This window comes from Camelus dromedarius, chromosome 5 (assembly GCF_036321535.1).
Source record: "Camelus dromedarius isolate mCamDro1 chromosome 5, mCamDro1.pat, whole genome shotgun sequence".
Taxonomy (NCBI): Eukaryota; Metazoa; Chordata; class Mammalia; order Artiodactyla; family Camelidae; genus Camelus; species Camelus dromedarius.
The window spans coordinates 4,680,162-4,708,050 of record NC_087440.1 but is presented as its reverse complement, the minus strand read 5'-3'; the positions used below and the strand labels follow the sequence as shown (position 1 = coordinate 4,708,050).

At 40.1% G+C, this 27,889-nt stretch overlaps 1 protein-coding gene across 1 annotated transcript in view; it reads right to left on the bottom strand.

Moving 5' to 3' along the window:
• LOC135321265 (uncharacterized) overlaps positions 1-27,889 on the bottom strand; it is a 71,073-nt gene that overhangs the window by 15,242 nt on the left and 27,942 nt on the right. The window contains exons 3-4 of the mRNA XM_064485507.1: positions 25,580-25,645; positions 21,238-21,328 (exon numbers count right to left, since the gene is read on the bottom strand). The gene's annotated coding sequence lies outside the window, so the exon portion shown is untranslated. The remainder of the gene's footprint in view (positions 1-21,237; positions 21,329-25,579; positions 25,646-27,889) is intronic.

Here is a 27,889-nt window from a genome sequence, read left to right as displayed (position 1 = left end):
ACTGGCTCCTGAGGGGCAGCCCCTCTTCTCCCACTGCTGCCATTACCTCTGCTACCATTATCCCAGCACCCTGAATGCACTGAGCCATGGTCTTACCAAAGTGGGTATACAGGAAACATATCTCAACATAATAAAAGCTATTTATAATAAACCCACAGCCAGCATACTACTCTAACAAAATACTCTACCAAGATAAGCTGAAAACCTTTCCACTAAAATCTTGAACAAGACAAAGATGCCCACTCTCCCCACTTGTATTCAATGTAGTATTGGAAGTCCTAGCCAGAGCAATTAGACAACAAAAAGAAATAAAAGGGATCTAAATAGGAAGAGAAGAGGTAAAACTGTCATATATGTGGACAACATGATACTATCTATAGAAAACCCTAAAGGCTCCAAACAAAAACAACGAGAGCTAATAAAACAATTCAGCAAGGTAGCAGGACTCAACATCTACATACAGAAACCAGTGACATTCCTTACATGAAAGGAATAATTCCTTTTAAAACTGCATTCAAAAAAATAAAATACTTAGCAATAAATCTGACCCAGGAAGTGAAAGACATATAGAGACCTACAAAACACTAAGGAAATTAAAGAAGACCTAAAGAAATGGAAGGATATCCCATGTTCTTGCATTGGAAGAATTAATATGGTTAAAATGGCCATACTACCCAAAGCAATCTACAGATTTAATGTGATCCCTATCAAATTAGCCAGGACATTTTTCACAGAATTAGAACAAATCATCCTAAAATTTATATGGATCACAAAAGACCCAGAATTACCAAAGCATTACTGAAGAAAAAGAATAAAGCTGGAGGAATAACCCTCCCAGACTTCAACAATACTACAGAGCTACAATCAAAACAGCATGTACTGATACAAAAACAGACATATGGGATCCATGGAACAGAACAGAGAGCCCAGAAGTAAACCCACAAACTTCTGGTCAATTAATTGACTAAGGAAGCAAGAATACACAATGGAGTAAAGACAGTCTCTTCAGCCAGTCGAGTAGGGAAAACTGGACAGCTGCATGTAAATCAATGAAGTTAGAATACTCCCTCATATTATACACAAAAATAAATTCAAAATGGCTTAAAGACTTAAACATGTCTTTAGAAACATGTCTTCTAAGACTGTAAACCTCTTAGAAGAAAACAAAGGCAACGCATTATCGGACATACATCTCAGCAAGATTCTCCTAGGGCAGTCTACCCAAGCAATAGAAATAAAAGCACAAATGAAGAAACAAATGGGACCTAACTAAGCTTATTTACAAGCTTTTGCACAGCAAAGAAAACCATAAGCAAAACAAAACGACAAACTACAGAATGGGAGAAAATATTTGTAAATGATTCAACTGACAAAGGCTTAATTTCCAGATTACATAATCACCTCATAAAGCTTAATAACAAAAAACAAAGAACCCAATCCAAAACAAAAAACAAAGAACCCAATCCAAAAATGGGCAGAAGATCTAAACAAGCATTTCTCCAATGAAGACATACAAATGACCGATAGGCACATGAAAAAATGCTCAGTATCACTAATTATCAGAGAAATGCAAATCAAAACTACAACGAGGTATCTCCTCACACCAGTCAGAATGTCCATCACTCAAAAGTTCATGAAGATAAATGCTGGAGAGGGTGTGGAGAAAAGGGAACCCTCTTATACTGCTGATGGGAATATAGTTTGGTGTAGCCATTACAGGAAACAGTATGGAAATTCCTCAAAAACCTAAAAATAGACTTACCCTATGATTCAGCAATTCCATTTCTGCTGTATATCTGAAGGGAACTCAAATACAAAAAAATACCTGCACCACTATATAGAATAGCCAAGACATGGAAGCAACCTAACTGAATTTTCAGCAACACATGACTGGATAAACATGTGGTATATTTATACAATGAAATACTGCTCTGCCATTAAAAAGGATAAAATAATGCCATTTGCAGCAACATGGTTTAACCTAGAGATCATCATTCTAAGTGAAGTGAGCCAGAAACAAAGAAAAATACTGTATGATATCAGTCCTATGTGCAATCTAAAAAAAAGACACTATGAACTTACCTACAAAACAGAAGCAGACTTGCAGACTTAGTAAACGATCTTACGGTTACCAGGGAAAAGGGGTGGGAAAGGATAAATGTGGAAGTTTGAGATTTACAAATGTTAGTCACAGAAACCTACGTTCATTATCTGGTAATAACCTCCAATGGAAAAGCCACTACAGCCACCAACTGAGGAAGCAAGAGAAGAAAGGTGAGTGAGTTATCCTGGGCTATAGCCCAGTCCTCCTAAAGTCCTGGCCCGCTGCTGACGCTGCCCCCTGACCACACGGCGCCCTCCTCCCAGGAGCAGATTGACGTGAAGACACGCGTCCTGCCAACCTGGTGCAGCACAAGCCGCCCCCAGGACAGGCCCCCGGGGAGATGGGAGCAAGTCCACCTGCCCCCCGGAGGCAGGCCCCCTCCCCGCCGCCGCCCCCTAACCTAACCCCACCGCGCCTGCTTCCTGGGAGCCCACTGTCCTGGAAAGCAGGGTCCCGTGAACCTGCAGCAGCGGCGAGGAGAGGGGCGCTACCCCTGGTGAGCTGGGCGATTTGCCCCCATCTCCCCTGAGGCATGGGCTGGGGGAGGCCTCTGCTGCCACAGGCACATCCCCAGGTCAGCCTGCTCCCTGGAGGGGGACGCGATGTGGTTGGAGCAGCGGCTGCAGTGGGTTAGGGGTCTGACCCTGCAAGCCTGTGGATTTGCCTCAAACTCCCCCGCCACCTGCCCTGGGCTCAGCCTCTGCTGCCCCAGGTTCGCGGGACTCAGGTTACAGGTCAGCCTGCTCCTGGAAGGCAGGCGCCATGCAGTCGTCAGAGGGCTACCGAAGTGATGGCGGGATTGGGGCTGCCCCGTGCGAGCGCGGGGATTTTCTCCCATTTCCCGCTGTCGCTGCTGCCACCCTCGCACACTGACCGCACCGCGCCCGCCTCCCAGGAGCGGACTGACCCATCACCTGCGACTCGCGAAACTGGGGCAGCAGAGGCCGCCCTCAGGCCGCGGGGGAGATGGGAGCAAATTCACAGGATCCCAGGGACAGACCCCTCTCCCCGCTGCCGCCGATGATGATGCTGCCGCCGCCGGCCCCGCACCCTGACAGCACCGCGTCTGCCTCCCAGGGGTAGGCTGACCGCCAGATGTGCACCCTGCGAACACGAGGAAGCAGAGGCCATCCCAGTCCGGGCTGCGAGGGAATGGGGAAGAAAATCCAGGGCTTGCACAGGGCAGCCCTCACGCCACCGAGCCACCGCCGGGACCCGCGACAGCAACGCATCCGCCTCCCAGGAGCTGGCCGTGGCCTGAGGGCCAGTCAGAGATGCTCCCTGGCCGTCCAGAACCCTCTCAACTTACGGAGCTGCACCTGCTTTCCCAAACCCGGGTATAAGAGGCAGCGAAGACGCGGCATTCAGGGACGACTAATGTGGGGAGGCGGGGGGTCACCACGAACCATGGCGGCGGCCCCGGACCCGCCTCAGGGCCCTAACGGGAGGCGCGGCCTGGGCCTCACCTCCGCACCCCTCCCTGTGCGCTTCCCCCGCTGCACAGCCCAGGCCTCACCCGCTGGCTCCCCGACCTGCGCGCCCCCACCAGCACCCCCTTACCTGCCTGGCGGCGTGAGCGGAGGCGAAGGCTCGCGGCGGCCCAGACCCCAGGCCAGTTTCCTCCTCTCGGAGCTGGTCCAGGAGCACAGGGCTCCCGCCCAGCTTCCCCCGCGCTCTGGGCGCGCTCCCGCGTCCGCGGGCTTGCGCGCCCCTTCGCCTCCGGCCCTCAGCTGGGAAGCATGGCTGGGGCTCAGGCAGTAGGGACGCTGCGAGTGGGGCCGGGCAGTGGGGCAGCCGGGTGGCGGGGCTAGCCAACCTCGTGGACCAGGCCGTCTGGGTCCCCAGCCACAATGCCCCCACCCTGCCACCCACAGGGTTCCGGCACCCAACTAGAACCACCACAGGAAGCTAATAAAGTTCCAATAACTAATACCAAATAAATGAAGGTCTATCAACTGTCAGGCAAAGAATTCAGAATAGGTGTCCACTTGAAGTTTAGTGAACTACAAGAACACACAGGCAGACAGCTAAAGAAATCAGGAAAACAATCCATAAATAAAATGAGACGTTCAACAAAGTAATTCAAAAAACTATAAAGAATTATATGTAGAGTTATGTATATAACTACAGAATTCAAGAAAAAAAGAAAAAGTAAAGCATAGAAAGTATATTTCAAGCAATAATGGCTCAAAACTTCTTGGGGAGAGAAATGGACATCTAGACCTAGCAGGCCCAAATAGCTTGAACCCAGACAGGCCTACATCAAGACACCTTACAATTAAACTGTCGAAAGTAAAAGACAAGGAAAGAAATTTCAAAGCAGCAAGGAAAAACATGAGAAACAACATGTGAAGAGACCCCATAAGACTATCGGTGGATTTCTCAAGGGAAACATTTTAGCCCGGGGTGATATATTCAAAATATTGAAAGAAAAAAATAGCCAACCAAGAATTTTACACTTGGCAAAGCAGTCCTTCAGAAATGAAAGAGTAACAAAGCCCTTGTCGTTCTGAAACCATTAAAACTGAAGGAGTTTATCACACCAGACTGCCTTACAAAAAATGCTAATGAAAATCTCTTTGTGTGGAGGTAAAAAGATGCTAATAAAATTTGTGAAAACACAAGAAAGGATAAAACTTACTGTCAATAGTAAATATATATTCAAAATTAGACTCTGTAATATAGTAATGGTGATGTGCAATTCACTTACAACTCTAGTCTAAAAGCTAAAAAACGAACAGTAAAATAATCATAACTACAATGTTATTAGTTATAAAATATAAAATAATTGTAACATGAATAAAATGTGAGAAGAAATAAAAGTATAAAGTTTAGTAAAGCTATTGAAAAGTTAGGTTTTTATCAATTCAAAATAGTGTTATAATTTTAAGATATTTTATGTAATAATTAGGGGAAAACCTGTACTAATTAAACAAAAGAAGATGATATATTAGTCAAACAACGTTCATACCAAAAGACATCAAAACACATAAAAGACAATAGAATACAAAATAAGTAACAATACATCTGCAAAGCAGCCAGAAATCATTTAACAAAATGACAGTAGTAGTCCTTACCTATCAATAATTATTTTAAATGTAAATAGATTAATTGTTTCAATCAAAAGTCATAAAATAGCTGAATGGATTAAAGAAAAAAACAAGTTTTAATGATACACTCCCCACGAGAACTTGCTTTGGCCTTAAAGACATGCATAGAGTGAAAGGATGGAAAAAGATATTTTAATCAAATGACACCTCAAAAAAGTGGAAGTAGCTATACTTATATCACACAAAATATATTTTAAACAAAAATGATATAAAGAGAGGTCACTGAATAATAACAAAGAGGTTAATCCATCAGGAAGGTATGACAATTGTAAATATTTATGCACCTAACGCTGAAGTGACCCAATATATACAGCAGAACTAACGGAGCTAAAAGGAGAAATAACAGCAACACAACACCAGCTAAGAACTCTAATACCCCACCCTCTGCAATGGACAGATCATCCGGACAGGTAATCAGTAAGAAAACAGCAGATTTCAACCTAAGAGACCTATAAAGAACTTTCTATCTGACGATGGCAGAATATACATTCTTCTTAAGCAACATGAAACATTATCTATGACAGACCATACACTGGGTCACAAAACAACTCTTAGCAAATTCAAGAGGGTTGAAATCATACCAAATATCTTCTCTGACTACAATGGTATGAAAGTAGAAATAAATTGTCTTAAGAAACTAAAAAAAGGAAAAAAAAACTGAGTCTAAAGTAAGGGAAGGAAGGAAATAATAAAAATAAGAACACAAATAAGTGAAATAGAGAACAGGAAAACAATTTTAAAAGATTAACAAAACAAAGAACAGATTCTTCAAAAGTTAAACAAAGTTGACAAATCTTTAGCTAGACTAAACTAACCAAGGGAAAAAAAAAGGGCCCAAATCATTATAAATGAAGAAGGAGATATTTCAACTGATACCATAAACATAAAAAGGATAATAAGAAGCTACTGTGAACAATGATATTCCAATAAACTGGAAAACCTAGAAGAAGCAGAAACATTCTTAGAAATACACATTTCAAAGCTGAATCAGGAAGAAATACAGCATCTATCTGGCTAAATGCTAGCAAGCAGACTGAACCAGCGATCAGAAACCTCCCAACAAAGGAAAGCCCAGGACCAAGTGGTTTCACGTTTTTTTATTTTACAAAACATTAAAAGGAAAAGGTTAATGTCAACTCTTCCCAAAAAAACCCAGAGGAGAGAAGACTCCAAAGCTCATTTCACAAGGTCAGCACCTCCCTGATAGCAAAGCCAGAGAAGGCCATTACCCCCAAGGCAAACACAGGCCAATATTCCTGATGACGGTAGATGCCAAAATTATCAATAAAATACTTTCAAATCAAATTCAGCAGCACATTAAAAAGATCATTTACCATGATCATGTGGGATTTATCCCAGAAAATCCAGGATGGTTCAACATATGCATATCAATCTATGTGAGAAATTACATTAATAAAATGAATTTAAAAATCATATCATCATCTCAATAGATGCAGAAAAAGTAGTTGACAAAATTCAAAATCTGTTTAAATAAACACTTTTAACAAACTAGGTACTGAAGCAACACACTTAAATACAATAAAGACCATAGTGATAGGCCTGCAGCTAACATCATACTTAATGGTGAAAGGTTGAAATCTCTTCTTCTAAAGTCAGGAACAAGACAAAGATGTCCATTCTCACCACTCCTATTCAACACAGTACTGGAAGTTCCAGCTAGACCAATCAAGAATGAAGAAATAAGCCCCAGAATTGGAAAGGAAGAAGTTGTCTATTGCCTCTATTTGCAGAGGGCATAAATTAATATATAGAAAACCCTAAAGACCTACCAAAAAACTTAAATCTAATCAACAAACTTAGTAAAGTTGCAGGATACAAAATTAACATTCAAAACTCAGTAGCATTCCCATACACTAACAGTGAATTATCTGAAAAACAAATAAAGAAAACAATTTCATTTATATTAGCATCAAAACAAACAAAAAGACTCAAGAACAAATTTAATCAAGGAGGTGAAATCTCTCTACACTGAAAACTATAAGACATTGATGAAATAAATTGAAAAAGACACAAATATATGCAAAAGTATTCTATGTTGATGGATCAGAAGAATTAGAGGAGTTTTAAAATGTTTATTCTACCAAAAGTAATCTGTAGAGTCAGTGCAAACCCTATCAGGGTTTTAAAGACATCTTTACATCCTAAAATGTATATGGAACTACAAAGACCTCAAATGGTTAAAGCAACCCTGGGAAAGAAGGACAAAGCAGAAGACATCACATTTCCTGATTCCAGGCTAGTTTACAAAAATATAGTGATCAAAACAGTATGGTACTGGCATGAAAACAGACATAGTCCAATGGAACAAAATTGAAAGCATAGAAGTAAATCCATGCATACAGCCAACTAATATTTGACAAGGGAGCCAATAATACTCAATGGAGAAAAGACAGTATCTTCAATAAGTGGTGTTGGGAAAAGTGGATATTTACAAGCAAAGGAGTAAAACTAGACTGATATCTTATACCACGACCAAAACTTAACTTGAAATGGATTAAAACATGTAAATGTAAGATCAGAAGTCCTAGAGAAAAACAGAAGAGAACAAGCTCCTTGACATGGGCTGTGGCAATAATTTTTTGGATGTGACACCTAAAGCATGAGCAATAAAATTAAAAATAAACAAGTGACACTATGTCAACTGAAAAAATTCTATGGAACAACAACAAAAACATCAATGAAATGAAAAGACAAAATATGGAATGGGAAATATGTGCAAACCATGTATCTCATAAGGGGTTAATATCTAAAATATATCAAGAACTCATCATACAAATCAATACCAAAACCTCACAAAGAATCCAGTTTAAAAATGGACAAAGGACCCACAAAGACATTTTTCTAAAGAAGTAATATGAATAGCTGACAGGTACACGAAAAAATGTACTCAACATCACTAATCATTAGAAAAAGGCAAATTAAAACCACAGTGAGATATCACTTCATACCTGTTGAAATGGCTAGTATCAAAAAGACATGAGATAACAAATGCTTGTGAGAATTTGAAAAATTTGAAAAAAAAAAAAAAAAGGAACCCGCTGTGCACTGGTGGTGGGAGCATATACCAGAACCACCACTATGGAAAATAGTATAAAAGTTCCTCAAAAAATTAAAAATAGAACAACCATATATGATCTAGTTATTCCACTTTTGGAATATATATCTGAAGGAAATGAAAGCACTATGTCAAAGAGATATCTGCACCCTGATGTTCGTTGTAGCATTACTTACCATAGCCAAGACATGGAAATGGCCTAAGTGTCCATCAAAAGATGAATGAATGAAGAAGTGGTGATATCCATCTAACTATCTAGCTATCTAGCTAGCTAGCTAGCTAGCTCGCTATCTATCTATCTACCTATCTAATGGAATATTAATCAACCATCAAAAAGGAGGAAATCCTGCCATTTGTGACAACATGGATGGACCTTGAGAGCACTGTGCTAAGTGAAAAAGGTCAGATAGAAAATGACAAATACCACATTAATTTACCTACATGTGGAATCTAAAACAAATGAATTAACTCATTAAAAAAAAAAAAAAAGAGAGATCATACTTGTGGTTACCAGAGGCCACCAGTGAAGGAAAGGAAGATATGAATGAACTTGGTTAAAAATAAAAACTTTCAGTTATAAGATGAGTAAGAACTAGGAATGTAATTTACAACATGATGAGTATAGTTAACAATTTTGTGTGGTACGTATGAAAGTTTTTAAGATCATAAATCCTAAGAGTTCTCATCAAAAGGAAAATTATTTTTTTCTTCTTTGTATCTATATGAGATGAAGGATATTATTTGCTGTGTTATTCCATGATACATGTAAGTCAAATCATTATGTTGTAGATCTTAAATTTATATAGTGGTGTTTGCCAATTATAGCTCAATAAAACTGGGGGAAATATTTACATCAAAAAAGAGAGTAAAAAGAAGCAACAAAGATTTCAAACTCAGAATAAATAAAGAATTCTCATAAATCCATAAGAAAAGGACATCCAATCCAGTAGAAAAAAATGGCAGATGTCTATCAGTCATTGCCTTAATAATACTGCATAACAAGCAGGTGTCAGAGCTCAGGGGCACACAAAAATAAGGGCTTATTTCTCACAAGTCTGCAGGTCAGCTGATACAACTCCACACTATGTGTTTCATTCTAGGGTCCAAGCTGGTAAATAGTATAAACAATGGCTACTTGGAGTTACTATCTCATGGCTTGGCCAAATGCTCAAGTGGGCCAGCCCAGACACACAAGCACACTTCAAGTTGTTATTCACATTACTTTCATTCACATACCATTAGCCAAAACAAATGGCTGACCAAACCAATCAGCAAGAGGAAGGAAACCACACCCCTTCCACCAAAATGCTGTACTCATCTAACAAGGACATCTGTAACAATATTACAGGGGAGTGAAAAAATCAGTCAGCTACATACAAGAGAAGAAATTTTACAAATTAACAAATCAAATGATGAGGAAATACACGAGAATTTGCTCAAAACCATTAGCATCAGGAAAGAGGAAATTCAAAATCAAAATAAATTATCAACTTACATCTATTAATTTAGCAAAAAAAATGAAAAGTTAAACGCCAACTGCTGGCAAGGATGAAGAACAATGGAAATTCTTGTAAAGTTTCTCAACGTTAGGGAAACAAATTGGCTTTAGCTACTGAAGTTGAGCGGGCACATACTCTACATCCCAGCAGTTATACCTCTGGGTATAGAAGCTGGAAAGTCTTGGCACGTATCCCTGGAAACATATACTGTAAGAAATGTTACAGTAGTTGTGTTTCTATCATACACACACACAAACACAAACACAAAGCAAACCAGAAATACTAGGAACACACTCATCACGGAAGAATAGGTGGACGGATAAGTGTACTATGGAAGATTCATACAAGATTCCATTCAGGAAGTGAAAATGGAAAACTACTTCTACGTATTTCAACATGGATGTAACTCACTAAGATAATGCTGAATAATAAAGTGATAAAATAACATAATTTCCAGCTACAGCTAAAAGAAAAGAGTCTATCATTTAAAAATATATGAAGTGAAATATTTCACATTTTTTTTTTACACAGGGAGTAAAATATAATAAGATGTATATATGATACTGAATACATAGGGCAATTCTTAGTCTAGGGGTAAGAAACACAGAAACCAAGTGGTAACTGAAACACAATCAGGGAGAGGCACGTGGTGGATGCGCCGGCGATGTTTACTTTCATTACATAGGGGTATACGTGCCTATCACCACTGCTATTATTGATACAATTATTTGTATCTTGTGTGTATATATGTCATAAATCTTCATTTGTATCTTATAATTTAAAATATATAAATAATATGAAATAGTGATTCAGGATGTCTAATTCATTTGTCCCTTTAGAGGAAATCTATAAGTTATTTTTTTAAAGAGTTCTTTTGAATTTGTTTATATTTTTACAAAATTATTCCATGTAAAATCAAACAGAAGAAGATTGAAATAGAAATACACATTGAAATAAAATAGAAATAGAAATATACTGATTGAAATAGAAATATACACCTAATACACTAATAATCAGAGTTAAAATTCCACTCATAAATAATCTAATGCAATTATCAACTCAATTCCTTATGTATTTCAAGTGACATGCTTCAATTCTGTAATTTAAGGAGTCCTGGCTATTGCTCTGTGCCTATTGCCACAATCCCTGGTTACAGCCACCTCTTCCCTTTCTTTAATGGGCTCTGATTTCTTTAACGGGTTCTGGGCTTTAATTTAGGCCAGATGTGTCCTTCTATCCTTTCCAAGCAGGTCTTTAGTCCCATGGGTAAGTTCCTTCTCCTGTGTGAACTACGTTTTCAGAGACCTCAATGCTCCTTAATGGGCTTGTAGGACCAGTCAGTTCATAAGAGGGCACCAAGCCCATTAGGGAAGGAGCATTGCTGCTACTGCTGTACTGATGGTTGAAACTTGTAGAGTCTGCTTTACAGGTCACAGATCCATCATCTCATACACACACCATCCTCTCTCCCAGAGTCTAATTATCCTCCAGGGCATTTTGCTTCAAGCTTCAGCCTTCCAAAGTGTTCCTGTCACATCAGGCCTTGGTCTGTCAGCTTCAAACCAAGATACTGTGAGGTCTATCTCGCGCTTCCTTTTTCTTCTTACTGTATAATCACTATAAATAAACTTTCATGTGGAAAAGAAAAGAATTAATGGTATAGTTTTCATCGCTAAGAAAGGGAAAAGAAATCTTCAAACAACACATTGGACATGCTTGTAGATGAATTCCAGACAAGCCAGAGACCAAAAGGTACTTTCAGAAAATTTCTTTCAGCACAGCTTTATGTTGAAAAGAGTGAGCAATGCAAAAATGCATTTGCTTTGCTGTGCTCAAACTTACTTTGAGGATTTATTGTTATATAAATGAACTGGAAGTTCTTGAACATGTAAGAGCTCATGAAAACGCATTAATGAACATACAAGCAAAACTGTTTAAGTGAGAGTCACATTATACATTTCTAAGTTGCTCTAGGTCAACTTTTCCACTGAACCAGCAAGTGGATCTTGAAAATTTGTCCAAAAGTCTAGTAGAGGAATAAAGCTAATTCTGTACCCTAAAGAGAAAAAACAAAGGTGCTCGTCTACTAGGAATGTTCTGAGGGACCAATAAGCACATAGCCTGTTAAATCATATTGATATTTTTAGTGATCGTCAGATCAGTCATAGTCAAGGAACCTACAATAGTTTTTCTTCTAATTAGTGAAAGTGACTACCTTTTCCTAAGCACATTCTAGAGTTCTTCTCTTAGGATTCATCTAATCAGTAACAGTGCTTTGACTGTCACCTTGTCCTCAGCGTTGTCAGGAACAACATCCCACACATCCTTGTACAGAGAAGACTACAGAATGTGGTTGGGGGAAACAGTCTCTTTACAAAAATGGTTCTGAACTTCAGTCCTGTGCTTAAAGAGGGGACACTAAGAGAGATTACAAATCCATGTTCTTCAAGTTTGACTAGCAGAGGATAAGGTCAATTTAAATTTCCCCTTGGTGGGAAGTGTACATTTAGGGAAAGCACATATACTAACGCTGGAATGATACATTAGCATGGCCCCTGAGCAAGATACACACATATTCATGAAGTGATCTGACATCAGACCTAAAATCATAAAAACTCCTAGAAGAAAGCATAAACAACTTGACTTCAGTCCCGATGATTATGTTTAAGGTTTGACACTGCAAGCAAAGACAACAAAAGCCAAAATAAACAGCTGGGGTTACATCAAACTAAAAAGCTTCTGTACAGCAAAAGAAGACCATCAGCAAAATAAAAGCAGCCTACTGAATGGGAGAAACTATTGGCAAATCCTATTTCTGACAATGAGTTAATATTCAAAATACATAAAGAACGCATGCAACTTCATAGGAAAAACAAACACTCTGATTTACAAATTGACGGAAAATCTGAATACCCATTTTTCCAAAGGAGACATGCAGACAGCTAACATAGACAAGAAAAGGGACTAAACAGCACTATCATCAGAGAAATGCAACTCAAAACCACAACGAGAGATCACCTCACACATGTCAAGACAGCTGTGACCAAAAAGACAAGAAATAATAAGACTTGGCAAGGATGTGAAGAAAAGGAAACCCTGGTGCATTACTGATAGGAATGTAAATTCCTGTAGCCATGATGGAAATATGCAGAGTTCTTAAAAAATTAAAATACATCCATGTGATCCAGCAATTCCACTTCTGAGTATTTGTCTAAAGGACATAAAAACGCTATGAAGAGATAACTGCACCCCATGTTCATTACAGCATTATTGATAATAGCCAAGATACAAAAACAACATGAGTGTCCATCAGTGGATGAATGGATAACAAATGTGATTCACTCACAAACACAAACACAAACACACACACACACACACACACACGAATATTATTCAGCCATAATAATTCAGCCACTTTCCCAAACCCGAATATGAGCTGCAGCAAAAAATGACGCAGGATTCAGTGATTACTAATCTGGGGGAGTGAGGCACCCCAACCGGGGCGGCGCACCTGGACCCGCCTCATGGTCCGAACCAGACCTGTGGCCCTGGCCTCACCCGCGCACCCCTCCCCTTGCGCCTCCCCAGCTGCACAGTCCGGGCCTCAGCCGCCGGCTCCCCGACCTGCGCGCCCCCACCAGCGCCCCCTTACCTGCTCGGCGACGGCAGCGGAGGCGACAGCTCCCGGCGGCCCAGACCCCAGGCCGCGTTCCTCCTCCGGGAGCCGGTCCAGGAGCGCCCGGCTCCGGCCCAGCTTCCCCGCGCTCTGGGCGCGCTCCCGCGTCCGCGTCCGCGTCCGCGCGCGCCCCTCCCCCTCCCGCCCGCAAGGCTGGGGCTCCTGCAGTAGGGACGCTGCGAGTGGGGCCTGGCGCTGGGCCCGCGGGGCGGCGGGGCTGGCCAACCTCGTGGACGGGGCCGGCCGGGTCCCCAGCCCCAACGCCCCCACCCTGCCACCCACAGGGTTTGGGCACCCAACTAGAACCACCGCAGGCCCCGGGGCCAAGGCCACACCCCCAGCCCCATTCCCCCTGCTCGCCTCCTCCCACCCAGTCACTGCCTCTCCACCCCGGACCAGGCCTGGTCCCCGACTGATCGCACCCCCAAGACAAGGCTCGCTCTCCTCACACAGAAGTCCCCGCCCCAACTGGGCCCCACTAGGTCCTAAGCTACAGCCCCCGCAGACCAAGCTCACCCCTCATGCCTCACCCCAGGTCCCCCCACCATCCAGAGATAGTCCCCTCGCCTTTCACCCCGGGATTGCCCCCCTCGACTCCTCAGCCGGGTCCCCCCACTCCAAGCGGCCGTCACCCCGGGCCGGGCCCCCTCACCCCACAGCTGGGTCACTTCCACTCCCAGTGACCCCTCACCCCCTCAGCCTGTCCCCCCACACCCGGAGTGCAACCCTAACCCAGCCGACCCTCTCACCCGTCACTTTGCAGGGGCAGGGCCATCCGGGCTCCGATCACCATGGCAACGGCCGCCAGACAGTGATCCCTGGCAGTGTGTAGGTGCAAAGCCCTGTGTCCCAGGCTCCCAGGCCAGGGCGGGCAGGGCTGGAGGCCATTCCAGTTCCTGCCCCTGCGCCCTGCCCCACACCCCCAACGCCTCCACCCCTCCCCACCACCACTCCCTCCCCAACCCCGCACGGTGCCCAGTGCCTCATCTGAGCCTATGGAGCAGGGTGGTCCTGGGCTGCACAGCGCTTACCAGTGGGCTCTGGGTGGTTGATGGCACTGCTGGGATGGACAGCAGGCAGCAGCAGCGGTGGCAGCGGCAGAGGAGGGGGGCTGCCCTGAGAGAGCCAGTGGACTTGCTCTGATCTCCACTGCTGCCTGGCCTGGGGGCAGCCTCTGCTGCGCCGGCTTCTTGCAAAGAATTTCTCCCTGTCAGCCTGCTCCTGGGAGGCAGGCAGAGTGTGGACAGGGGAGCATGGCAGCCGCAGCAGCAACTGTAGGATTGGGGCTGCCCCATGCTAGAGCTGGGATTTGCTCCCATTTCCCACTGTCGCTGTCGCTGTTGCTGTCCCTGCCCCAGCACACTGCACCAAGCTCGCCTCTCAGGAGCAGGCTGACCTGAGGACATGCCTCCAGCGAACCTGGGGCAGCAGAGGATGTCCCCAGGCCAGGCCACCAGGAAGATGGGAGTAAATGCAAGGGCTTGCACAGGGCAGCCTCACTCCCGTCATCACCACCGCCCTCGCCCCTGACTGCACCATGCCAGCCTCCTGGGAGCAGACTGGCCTAAAGACCTGGGTCCAGTCCACCTGGAGCAACAGAGGCCACCCCCAGGGTCAGGCTGCAGGGAAGATGGGAGCAAATGACTGGCTCCCAAGGGGCAGCCCCCCTCCTCCCACCGCTGCTTCTGCCGCTGCCATCCTCCCTGCCTTCCAACCGCACTGAGCCTGCGGTCTTGCCAACGTGCGCATAGAGGGAACACACCCCGACGTAATCAAAGCTATTTATGACAAGCCTACAACCAGCATCACACTCTACAAGAAAAGCTGAAAGCCTGTCTGCTAAAATCTGGAAGAAGACAAGGATGCCCACTCTCAATACTTCTATTCAATATAGTATTGGCAGTCCTAGTACAGCACTTGGACAAGAAAAAGAAAGAAAAGGGATCCAAATTGGGAAAGAAGAGGTAAAACTGCCATTATATCTGAAGGACATGATACTACACACAGAAAATCCTAAAGGCGCCACATAAAAACCAGCTAGAGCTGACAAAAGGTTTGGCAAGGTAGCGGGATACAGCAACATTACACAGAAATTAGTGGCATTTCTTTACATGAAAGTACTAATCGCTTCTAAATCCACATCCCCCAAAATAAAATACTCAAGAGTAAATCTGACCCAGGAAGTGAAAGGCTTCTATGTGGAGACCTACAAAACCCTGATTAAGGAAATCAAAGAGGACTTAGAGAAATGGAAGGACATCCCATGCTCTTGCATTGGAAGAATTAAACATGTTCAAACGGCCGTGCTGCCCAAGGCAGTCTACAGATTTAATGCAACCCCTATCTAATTACCCAGGATATTTTTCACAAAAATACACCAGATCATCCTAAAACTGATACGGAATCACCAAAGACCCAGAATTACCAAGGCATTCCTGAAGACAAAGAACAATGCTGGAGGAATAACCCTCCGAGACTTCAAACAACAGTACAGAGCTACAATCAAAACAGCACGGTATTGGTACAAAAACAGACCTATGGGATCAATGCAACAGGATAGAAAGTCCAGCAATAAACCGGCGCACGTATGGTCAATCGATCAATGACAAAGGAGGAAAGAGTATACAATGGAGAAAAGACAGTCTCTTCAATAAATGGTGCCGGGAAAGCTGGACAGCTACCTGTAAAAGACTGAAATCAGAACATTCTCCAACATTATGTACAAAAATAAACTCAAAATGGATTAAAGACCTCAATGTGAGACCAGATACTATAAAACTCCTAGTGGAAAACACAGGCCCAACACTCGTGGACATCCATTACAGCAATGCATTTTTTGAACCTGGAGTATCAGAGATAAAAGCAAAAATAAACAGACGGGACCTAATTAAACTTCAAAGCTTTTGCACAACTAAGGATGCCATCGACAAAACAGAAAGACAACCTACGGAATGGGAGAAAAATCTTTGCATACGATGTGACAGACAGGAGGCGGATTTCCAAAATATACATACAGCTCATAGCAAAGAAACAAGCAACCCAATCCAAAAATGGGCAGAAGACCTAAGCAAACAGTTCTCCAAAGAAGACATTCAAATGGCCAAAAGACATGTGAAAAAATGCTTAGCAACGCTAATTGTCCGAGAAATGCAGATCAAAACTGCAATGCGTTACCTATCACCTTACACCAGCCAGAATGGCCATCATTGAAAAGTGTATAGATGACACATGCTGGAGGGGGTGTGGAGAAAAGGGAACCCTCCCACACTGTTGGTGGGAGTGCAGACTGGTGCAGCCACTATGGAGGACAGTATGGAGGTTCCCTGAAAAACTGAAAATAGACCTACTGTGTGATCCAGCAATCCCACTCCTGGGCATATATCCAGAGAAAAATAAAATTCAAAAAGACACATGCACCCCAATGCTCACAGCAGTGCTATTAACGACAGCCAAGACATGGAAACAACCCAAATGTCCATCAACAGATGACTGGAGAAAGAAGATGTGGTACATACATACATGTGGAACACTACTCAGCCACACAAAAAGAAGAAAATAATGCCATTTGCAGTGATACGGATGGACCTGAACATTGTCATTCTAAGGGAAGTGGGCCAGAAAGAGAAATAAAAATGTCAATATGACATCATTTATATCAGGCATCTAAAAAGATATCACAAAAAAGGAAAATTGTAGGCCAATATCACTTATGAATATACATACAAAAGTCCTCAGCAAAAGACTAGCAAACCAGCTCCCCGATACGTTAAAATCCTGTAAGTGGGATTTTCCAGGGATGCAAGGGTTTTTCAGTATCTGCAAACCAATCAGTGTGACACAAAGACAAGGATGCCCACTCTTGCCACTTTTATTCAACACAGGTTTGGAAGTCCTCGCCTCAGTAATCAAAGAATAAAAGGAAATAAAAGGGATCCAAATTGGAAAAGAAGTAAAACTGTCACTTTTGCAGGTGACATGATCCTATACATAGAAAATCCTAAAGATGTTACCAGAAAACTACCAGAGCTCATTAATAAATCTGGTAAAGTTGCAGGATACAAACAATATACAGAAATCTGTTGCAAGAAAATATCAGAAAAAGAAATTAAGGGAACAATCCCATTTGACATCACATCAAAAAGAATAAAATAGAAATAAACCTACTTAGGGAAGCAAAAGATAGACACTCTGAAACTGTAAGACACTGATGAGAGAAACTGATGGAAAGAAATACCGAGTTCTTGAAGGGGAAGAATCAATATTGTTAAAATGACCACACTATCCAAGGCAATCTACAGATTCAATGCAATCCCTATCAAATTACCACTGGCAATTTTCACAGAAGTGGAACAAAAAAAATTTTTAATTTGTATGGAAACACAAAAGACTCCGAATAGCAAAAATAATCTTGAGAAAGAAGAATGGAGCTGGGGGAATCATGCTCCCTGACTTCAGACTATACTACAAAGCTACAACAATCAAAACAGTGTGGCACTGGCCAAAAAACACACACACAGCTCAATGGGACAGCATAAAAAGCCCAGAAATAAACCCACGCACCTATGGGTCAATTAATCTACAACAAAGGAGGTTATACAATGGAGAAAAGGCAGTTTCTTCAATAAGTGGTGCTGGGAAAACTTGGCAGCTACATGAAAGTGAATGAAATTAGAACATTCTTTGGCACCATGTACAAAAATAAACTCAAAATGGACTAAAGATCTAAACGTAAAACCAGATACTCTAAAACTCCTAGAGGAAAACAGAGGCAGAACACTCTGACACAAATCACAGCAATACTGTTTTCCATCTGTCTCTCGAGTAATGGAAATAAAAATAAAAAACAGGCAAATGAGATTTTCATTAAACTTAAAAGCTTTTGCACAGCAAAGGAAACCATAAACAATACAAAAAGACAACCTACAGAATGGGAGAAAATATTTGCAAATGAGGAGACTGACAAGGGCTTAATTTCCCAAATATATAAAATAGCTCATACAGTTTAATATCAAAAAGAAAAAAATAAACAAACAACTCAATCAAAAATGAGCAGAAGACTTAAAATGACATTTCTCCAAAGACATCCAGAAGATCAACAGGCACATAAAATGATGCTCAATATTACTGTTATTAACTATTAGAGAAATGCAAGTCAAAACTACAATGAGGTATCACCTCATGCCAGTCAGAATGGCCATCATTAAAAATCTACAAATATTAAACACTGGAGAGAGTACGGAAAAAAGAGACCCTCTTACACTGTTGGTGGGAATGTAAATTTAAGCAGCCACTATGGAAAACAGTGGAAGTTCCTTACTGTTACCATATGGTAAGAGTTAATACATGATCCAGCAATCCCACTCCTGAGCATATATTAGGAGTAAACAACTAACTCAAAAAGACACTCGTACCCCAATGTTCATACCAGCACTATTTACAACAGCCAAGACATGGAAGCAACCTAAATATCCATCGACAAATGACTGAATGAAGAAGATGTGGTATATACGCACAATGGAATGCTATTCAGCCATTAAAAAGAACGAAATGATGCCATTTGCAGGAACATGGATGGACCTGGAAATGGTCATTCTAAGTGAAGTAAGTCACACAGAGAAAGACAAGTGTCAGGATATCACTTACACTTTGAATCTAGAAAAAAAATGATATTAATGAACTTATTTACAAACTAGAAACAGACTCACAGACATAGAAAATAAACTACGGTTACCACAGGGGAAGGGGGGGGGCGGTAACTCAGGAGTTCAGGATTAACATATATGCACTACTATATATAAAATAGATAAAAAACAAGGACGTAGCATGTAGCACAGGGAACTATATTCAACATCTTGCAATAACCTATAATGGAAAAGAATCTTAAAAAGCATATATATTATAATATATATGTATAACTGAATCAGTTTGCTGTACACCTGAAACTGAGACAACACTATAAATCAACTGTACTTCAATAAAAATTTAAAAAAATAAAAAAACTTAAAAAGAGAGAAAATACAAATGAACGAATGCTTCTTTCATTAAACTTATGAAAATATGCTCAATTTCATAATTACTCAAAACTGAGATACTATTTTCTGTCCAAATAGGCAAAAATTTTAAAATATTACTCACATCAAATTTGACAAGGATTGGGAAAACAAGTACACTCATACACTGTTCACAAGAGTGTAAATTAATACAATCTTTTAGGAAAGAGTTTTCATTACCTACTAAAGTTTTAAAAAGTACATTTCCCTTCAATCTATGCCTAGTTGTCAATGTACACACTATGGAAATACTGCAATAATGTGCATGTACAAAAGACATTCAACCCAGCATATATTTAAGGAGACTGGCAACACCATTGGTAATAGAAAATAAACTACGTTACATCAAATATTATGAAACATATTACAATTAAAAAATTGATCTGTTGCACAACAACATGAATATACTTAACACTACTTAAATACACAAAGGTCTTCTCTAGGATATACTTTGAAGCAAAAAAAGCTAGCAATCCAACTGTATAATATATACACTAATTTCAAATTCTATTATGTATGTATTTATAAAATAAATGTTTTAAAGATCTGGAAAGATAAAAACCATTAACAGTAAGAACATCTAGTGTTCAGCACAATTTTTCAGTTATTCATGGACATATACACACTCATTGTCTCATTTTTTTCTCTGTGAGTTATCATAACATTTTGTGTATATTTCCCTGTACTGTGCTGAACACTGGAATTCGGCACAACATTGTAAAAAGATTGTAGATCAATAGAAAATGTTAAAAAAATAAAATAAAATAAAATAAAATCAGATAGTCCTAGAAAAAAAATTGTGGGGTTTTTTGAACATTTTTTGTCGATTTGTAGTCATTTTACAATGTTGTATCAAATAATAAAATATTGTTGAAAGAAATTTTGAAAGATTTAAATAAATGAAAAGATATCTCATGTTCATAGACTAGAAAATTTAATATCATTATGATGACAGTACTCTCAAAACTGATCTACAGAGTCAAGGCAATCACCATCAAAATCCCAGCTAACTTTGTAATAAAGATTGACCAGCTGATCCTAAAATTCTTATGAAAATGCCAAACACCAAAATGAATAGCCACAACAAACTTAAAAACAGGACAAAGTTGGAAGACTCACACTCCTGATTTCAAAACATTACCAAGCTACAGTGTGGTACTGGCATAGGGACTGACATACAGATGAATAAAACAGAACTGAGGGTACAGATAAAAACTCAAACATCTATGGCCAACTGATATTTAAGAAAGGTGACAGACGATTCAATGGGAAAATAACAGTCTTTTCAATAAGTGGTGCTAGAACAAATGAATATCCATATGCAAAATGATGAACTTGAATGCTTACTTCACACCATAAATAAAAACTCAAAATGGATTACAGACCTAAATGCTTGCCAAATTGTCAACTCAAAATGGATTATAGACTTAAGAGCTAAAACTATAAAATCCTTAGAAAACTTAGGAGTAAATCTTCAGGACCTTGGGGTAAGCAATGATTTCTTAGATACAACACCTAAAGCACATGAAACAAAAAAAAAATTTGATAAAGTGGGCTTCATCAAAATTAGGAATGTTTGCATTTCAGAAATAAATAAGTTCATTCTGGTAAAAAAAAAAAAAACAGTAAGAACATCTACGGCAATTATGGAAGTAAATGAATAAAAATCTGCCTTATTTGTATTATCATTGAAATATACTTTTAAAAGATTTATTTCCTTACCTACAGTGTACCAACTCGCGTCTGTTAATTTATTGATTACAGCTTCCTGATAGTCACCGTCAAGATTCTTCACTTCCACAATAGCTCCAACCTAAAGTAATAAAAAAAAAAGTTAGAAAAACTTTTAGAAGATAAATGAACGAACCAAAAAGTGTCTTTTTTCCCCACTAATTGGGCACATGGCGGGTTAAGAATAAAATAACTGATCTGATTTGTGTTAATGTGCCAGCAGTTTTACTTAACACTGTTTTTGTACCATTAGTGAAAAAGTTAAATAACATCTAAGTATTATTATGAAAATAGTTTTTCCAGTATTATGTCCCTGAAAGGGCCTTGGGAACCCTTGGGGGTCTGAGGAACCCTGCCTGTGAAATTTACTGTCTGAACCATATTACCACTTCTTTTTCAAGGAGGCTGGGGAAGACTAGGAAAAAATAAGAATTAATTTTGGGGTCTCCTTCAGAGTTAAACTGTACCGGGGGGTGGGAAGGAACAGACTGGGATTTCAAAAGGTAGAATAGATAAACAAGATTACACTGTGGAGCACAGGGAAATATATACAAGATCTGGTGGTAGCTCACAACGAAAAAAAATGTGACAATGAATATATGTATGTTCATGTATAACTGAAAAATTGTGCTCTGCACTGGAATTTGACACAACATTGTAAAATGACTATAACTCAATAAAAAAATGTTAAAAAAAAGAGTTAAACTGTACCATTAATGACAATCATTTAAAATAGTTTCATCTGATCAAGAAAATGCTGATGATTACATTCATATGGTCTTTATAACTACATCAAACTCTTAACACTTCTGCACGGCAAAGAAAATCATCAACAATTTGAAAAGGCAACCTAGTGAATGGGAGAAAATTTATCAGCAAACCATGTATCTGACAAGGGGTCAAAAACCAAAATATAAAAAGAACTCATGCAATGCAACAGTGTTAAAAAAAAAACCAAAAACACTCCAAGTGAAAAATGGACAGAGGTTCTCACATTATTTACAAAAATAACCTCCAAATGGACTAAATATAAGACTGGAAACCATAAAGCTCCTAGAAGAAAATGTACACTCTTTGACATCACTCTTAGCAATATTCTTTGGCTCTGTCTCCTAAGGCAAAGGAAACAAAGCAAAAATAAACAAAAGGGACCTAATTAAACTTAAAAGCTTTTGCACAACAAAGAAAAGTATCAACAAAGTGAAAAGACAACTTACCAAATGAGAAAATATTTGCAAATGATATAACTGATGGGAGTTACTATCCAGAATATATAAACAGCTCACTCAACTCAATATGAATAAAATAAACAACCTGATTAAAAAATGGGCAGAAGACCTGAATAGACATTTTTCCAAAGAAGAAAAGACATATAGATGGCAGACCGGTACCTGAAAGGATGCTCAACATCACTAATCATCAGGGAAATGTACATCAAACCCACAATGAGATATCTCCTAACACGTATTAAAATGGCTTATCGAAAAGACGAGAAAGTGTTGGCTGGAATGTGGAAAAAAGGAAACCCTTGTGCACTGCTGGTATAAGTTTAAATTGGTATAGCCACTATGGAAAACAGAATGGAGGGCCCTGAAAAGTTAAAAATAGAACCAGTATATGATCCAGCAGTTCCACTGCTGGGTAGTTATGCAAAGGAACTGAAAACACTAATTTGTAAAGATCTGTGCACCCCCGTGTTTGCTGCAGCGTTAGGTACAATAGCCAAGATATGAAAACAATCTAAGCATCCAATGACAGATGAACGGACAAAGATGCCTGTGTGTGTATAATTCAGCCACAGAAAAGAATGAAACCTTGCCATTTGCAACAACATAGACCCTGAGTGCATTGTGCCGAGTGAAATAAGTCAGACAGAGGAAGACAAGTACTATATGATATCACTTACATGTGGAGTCTGAAAAACGAGGGAAAAACAAAACAAAACCAAAAATATCAAGGTTACAGATACAGAGAACAGACTGGTGGTTGCCAGAGGGGAAAGAAAGTGGAGGTGGACAAAATGGATGAAGGGGGTCAAAAGGTACAAACTTCCAGTTATAAAATTAAAAGCCACGGGGATATAATGTACAGCATGGTGACTACAGTCAGTAATATTATATTGCATATTTAAAGAGTTGCTAAGACGGTAAATCTTAAAAGTCCTTATCATTAGAAAAAAAATTTTGCAACCATGTACGGTGATGGATGTTAACTAGACTTAATGGGGTGATCCTTCTGCAATGTACACAAATACTGAATCATGTTGTACACCTGAAACTAATAATAATGCTATATGCCAATTATACATCAATAAAAATAAAAGAAAATGTATATGGTCTTTATAATGATAACAAAAACAAAATTGTTCAAAGAGACTGTCAGCACAATGCCCACAAGAGGATATGAAATTCTAGAACTTTCACTAAATGACTACAGTCAATAAATACATGGTTTAATTTTTTTATTTAATACTCATGTGGTCTAGTATTATTTTCCTATGACCTCACTGAAAACATATTGAGATCAGATCACTCTTGGAGGCTTATTTCCTCTAACAGAAATATTTTATCCAAATGCTGATACTTTCTATCAGTTGACAGAAGGCTACAGAATGTACTAGGGAACAATCAAAAATCTACATACAGTCAATAAGAAAAAGTTAACTGAAAAATCTACATACCAAAAAAATCTACAGACAAGAGAAATATGTTAACAATGTTGAGATCAAAATTTAATATACTTGCCTATGTCAAAATCCAAATGGTCTTAAGCCTTAATCACAAAAAAAATTTTAATAAAATAAGAAAAACCAAACAAGCAAAATAAATCAACTATGCCACAAAGAGGCTGGAGCAACAGGAGAGGAAGATGGCTTGATGATACAAAGTAACTGTCTTTCCTGTCCCTTGCAACACTGAACATTTTTTATAGTTGGTACCAGCTGGCCTGTGCCAGGTGAACAGGGTAGTCAGGCACTGAAAAGCTGTGATGGTGTTATTATCAGGCAAACACACATAAAAGGCATGAAGAGGTATGTGTTCTGATCATCCAGAGGGCACTATGTTCAATTACAGGCTGTGAATCTACCAGAATTTTGGTTATCATGACTGGCCCTAAAACCTTGGCCAGATAACTTTATCTCCCACCTCCCTTCAGTTTCCTCTTCCGTAAGGAGATGTTATGAAGATTACACAAGACAGTATGTGCCGAGGACTCAGTACAGTCCTAGCACATACTAAGTGCAAAATGAATGGCGGCTAATGTCCAATCATACACATGTGCGTTTTTGTCTTTTTGTCCCCACAAGTGACGTACATGTGCGTGTAAGATGGCACCTCCAAAACAGAAGGGCAGAAAATATTTTTACACGGAGTAATTTCAAAAACTTACAAATTTTAGGCCCCCACAGTACCTACTACATATGCAAGGTACTAATGCCCTGGGGCTTCAGTTAAGTTTTTAAGTCGACCACAAACCAGCAGATACACACATCTATTCTTTACAAAGTACAGCTTCATTAGGACAAGACACTTCGTGCATCTGCAAATGCTTCTTCAGTTTTGTTAGCATTTCTTAAAATTCACTCAGCTAGGCCAACGTCCATTTCAGACACTCAAAAAGGCCAAAGGGAATATGAAAACAAATACATGTATGTACACGCATGACAGAGACACCGTGCTGTACACCAGAAACTGACTGTACTTCAATTTAAAAAAATAAATTTTAAAAATTAAAACAAACAAAAAAAATGGCCAAAGAGCGCACAGCAGCTTCCCACGCGTTCCCTTTAGCCTGCTCCCCAGTGGGAAGCAAAGCAGCGCGAACTTCACTGGCCAACGAAGAGAAACGGATGCAAAGAAATAAAACTCTGTATGTATGACCTTGTTCATCACGTACAACTCGCTGACAACCCTGAAACAATTTCATATGCCAGTAGCTGCTTTAAAGAACTAAAAGGCCTGAGATCTTTTTTATATTTTTCTGTTTTCTCACTTTTCGTATCATCATGGAACTTACGTCACTTGATCCCCAATTCATCACCTATAATTCTGGAAATTCCATCATTTTAGTATGTGAAACATGTTGAGACCAAGACAGGTGAGTAAATAGACAGCAATCAATGCTTCCTTGATGTTCATTTCATTTCTGAGCACAGTTAGGATATCAGGTTTTACTGAACACCATGTCTACTTTGTTCTATTAGTCAATTTAGAGAGAATTATGTATTTATCAACTCAGTAACAAAGTAATCAATTAATTTTTAAAAGACCAAGTGCAATTATTGTTTCCCATTGAAGCATTAGAATTAACACGGAATAAATAAATGAATTACCTTTAGTGGGCCATTTATGTGGTCATCCTGAACTTCCACTGTTGAAGAATCATGCCTAAATGTTACCTAGAGATAATAAAGTTTATTAGCCAACAAAAAAGAAAAAAAAAATCAAGCAACACAAGCTCATCAATGCATGAATCCATTTTTATTACAAGTAATCTAAACAAACAGCTGCCTAGTTTATACAAAATCTCAATCCCTAAGTAGATTAACTGAAAATTTTATTATTTAAACAAAAATTCCCAGACTAACTTACTTGATGTTTCACATATCATATTTTATGCAATACTATTAGTAATTAGTTTAACTGTATAATTTCTTTTCCTAAAAATAAAATGAGGGAAAAAGTGGTGGCAATCTTAGGCTGTTATATGAGGTACTCCACCATTTTGTGAAGGCCCAGCTCAACAACAAGCAACAGTAACCCTCCCTCAGAGAGCCCTAGCATCAGGCTCAGGCATAAATATATAATCTTCACAACACCCTTATTAGGTAGGTGTCATTATTCCCATAATGTTGATAAGAAAACTGAGGGACGGAAAGGTTAAGTGACTGGCCCAGGACCACGGAACTAGGACATGGTGGAGCTGAGACTGAAACTCGGGCCACCTAGATCCAGAAATCTGTGTTACTACAGAAATCAGAGAACGGAACACCAGCCATGAAGTAACAATCAAGGGGTAAGTTTAAATACTTAATTAGTTGGTTAAAAAAATGAAACAGCTTCCTGTGTTCAGTACAGAAAAGGTTGTTTTCCCTATACAAAGCAGGAGTTCTTACAGGGACCGAACCATTAACATGGTCTTATTTGATGTGCGTGGTCATTAATTTAGGTAACAGACTCACAAACCACATATGAAAGGACAGAGCCTATACTCACAGCATCGCGGGCATTTCTGTTTCATACAACGGCACTGTGACACTTTATTTAAATTATGTGTTTAGATGTCTGCATCTTTCACTTAGACTTAAGCCACTTAAGGATGAAGACAAGATGTAAATCCTAGAGTTTCAACACCTGACATAGCGCTTAGCACGCAGTGAATGCTCAATAAGGGAAAACTGATGGGGAAGAAGTGTATCAACACATTGCTGAAAAATTTACTAACTTTGAATCATAAATAAATTAAACTGGCACAGAAATATATTACGATACTTGTTGAGAAAATCATTAGCTTTGAATTACAAGCAGCTTTTCAGGGCAGCCACAAATACTAACAACAAATTTCAGACAGTCAATATTTATAAGGCACAAGGTCCTGGTTGGCACTATCAGCAGAAGCAGTAGAAACTAACTAACTTTTACTGACACCAAGAAACGGCAGAGTTGCTACCTGCCATTTAGCTGGTTCACTCGTTACCCAGAGCCCTCGAGCTGCGATTACCAGTCAGGGCCTAGATCTAAGGCAGCTCGGGGCCTGGCCAGCGCCACTCCAGCCCACGTGGAGCACCTTTCCTCACCCGCACGGAAGTGCTCACCTACAGGCTGAGCTCTGCTGAGGAAGGTCTCGACCTGAAGGGAGGGGTTTTGTCTAATTCACACGAAGATGTTACATGTGTGAGCAGTAGCTCCGTCTAAAAGAGTGAGAAAACTGATGGAAAAAAAAAAGCTTTCTCTTCATCTCTAAGATAGTAATGGCAAAAAACAAGTGCTCAGAGAACAGCAGTGTGTGAAGTCAGAACAGGAAATGCCACTACAAGAGCACTGGAAGATGGTCAAACCACAAACGCGCTCACAGGCACCAAGCACGTGCAAACTGACGGCAGGGTGGGGCACCGGGACAGGCATCCCGCAGGCTTACAGTTCATTTAAAGGCCTGATCACAATGGCTCTGTGTAAGGGAGAATCACCCAGGCAGTTTTCCTCAACATATCCATGAGTAAGGAAGGAACCTAGGTGTACAACGCGTGGAAAGGGCTCCGAGGAGGCTCTGATACTCTCCCCGGGAAGTACATCACCTCCAAGGCCTGTTTAACTCCTGGTGTTTAAACCAATGTTTTACAGGGCATCTGCTAATCTGGAATATAAATCCCTTGGAAACAGAGATCAGGTTATTCTCATATCCCCATCCTCCTTCCCATCTAAGAGAGTAACCTGCACAGTTTGCCAGACAATAAATGATTAACAAAAGAATAAAGATCTACCTTGAAATCTTTCTCTTATCTCATATTTTCCAACACTGAAAACTTACTACAATGTAAACAGTTACATTTCTTTATGTGCATTATCTGAGACAAAGCACAGATTTTTAGAAAGATTTTTCAAGAAAAGTAAAGGGTAAGGAATCCACAACTAGATCCACGATC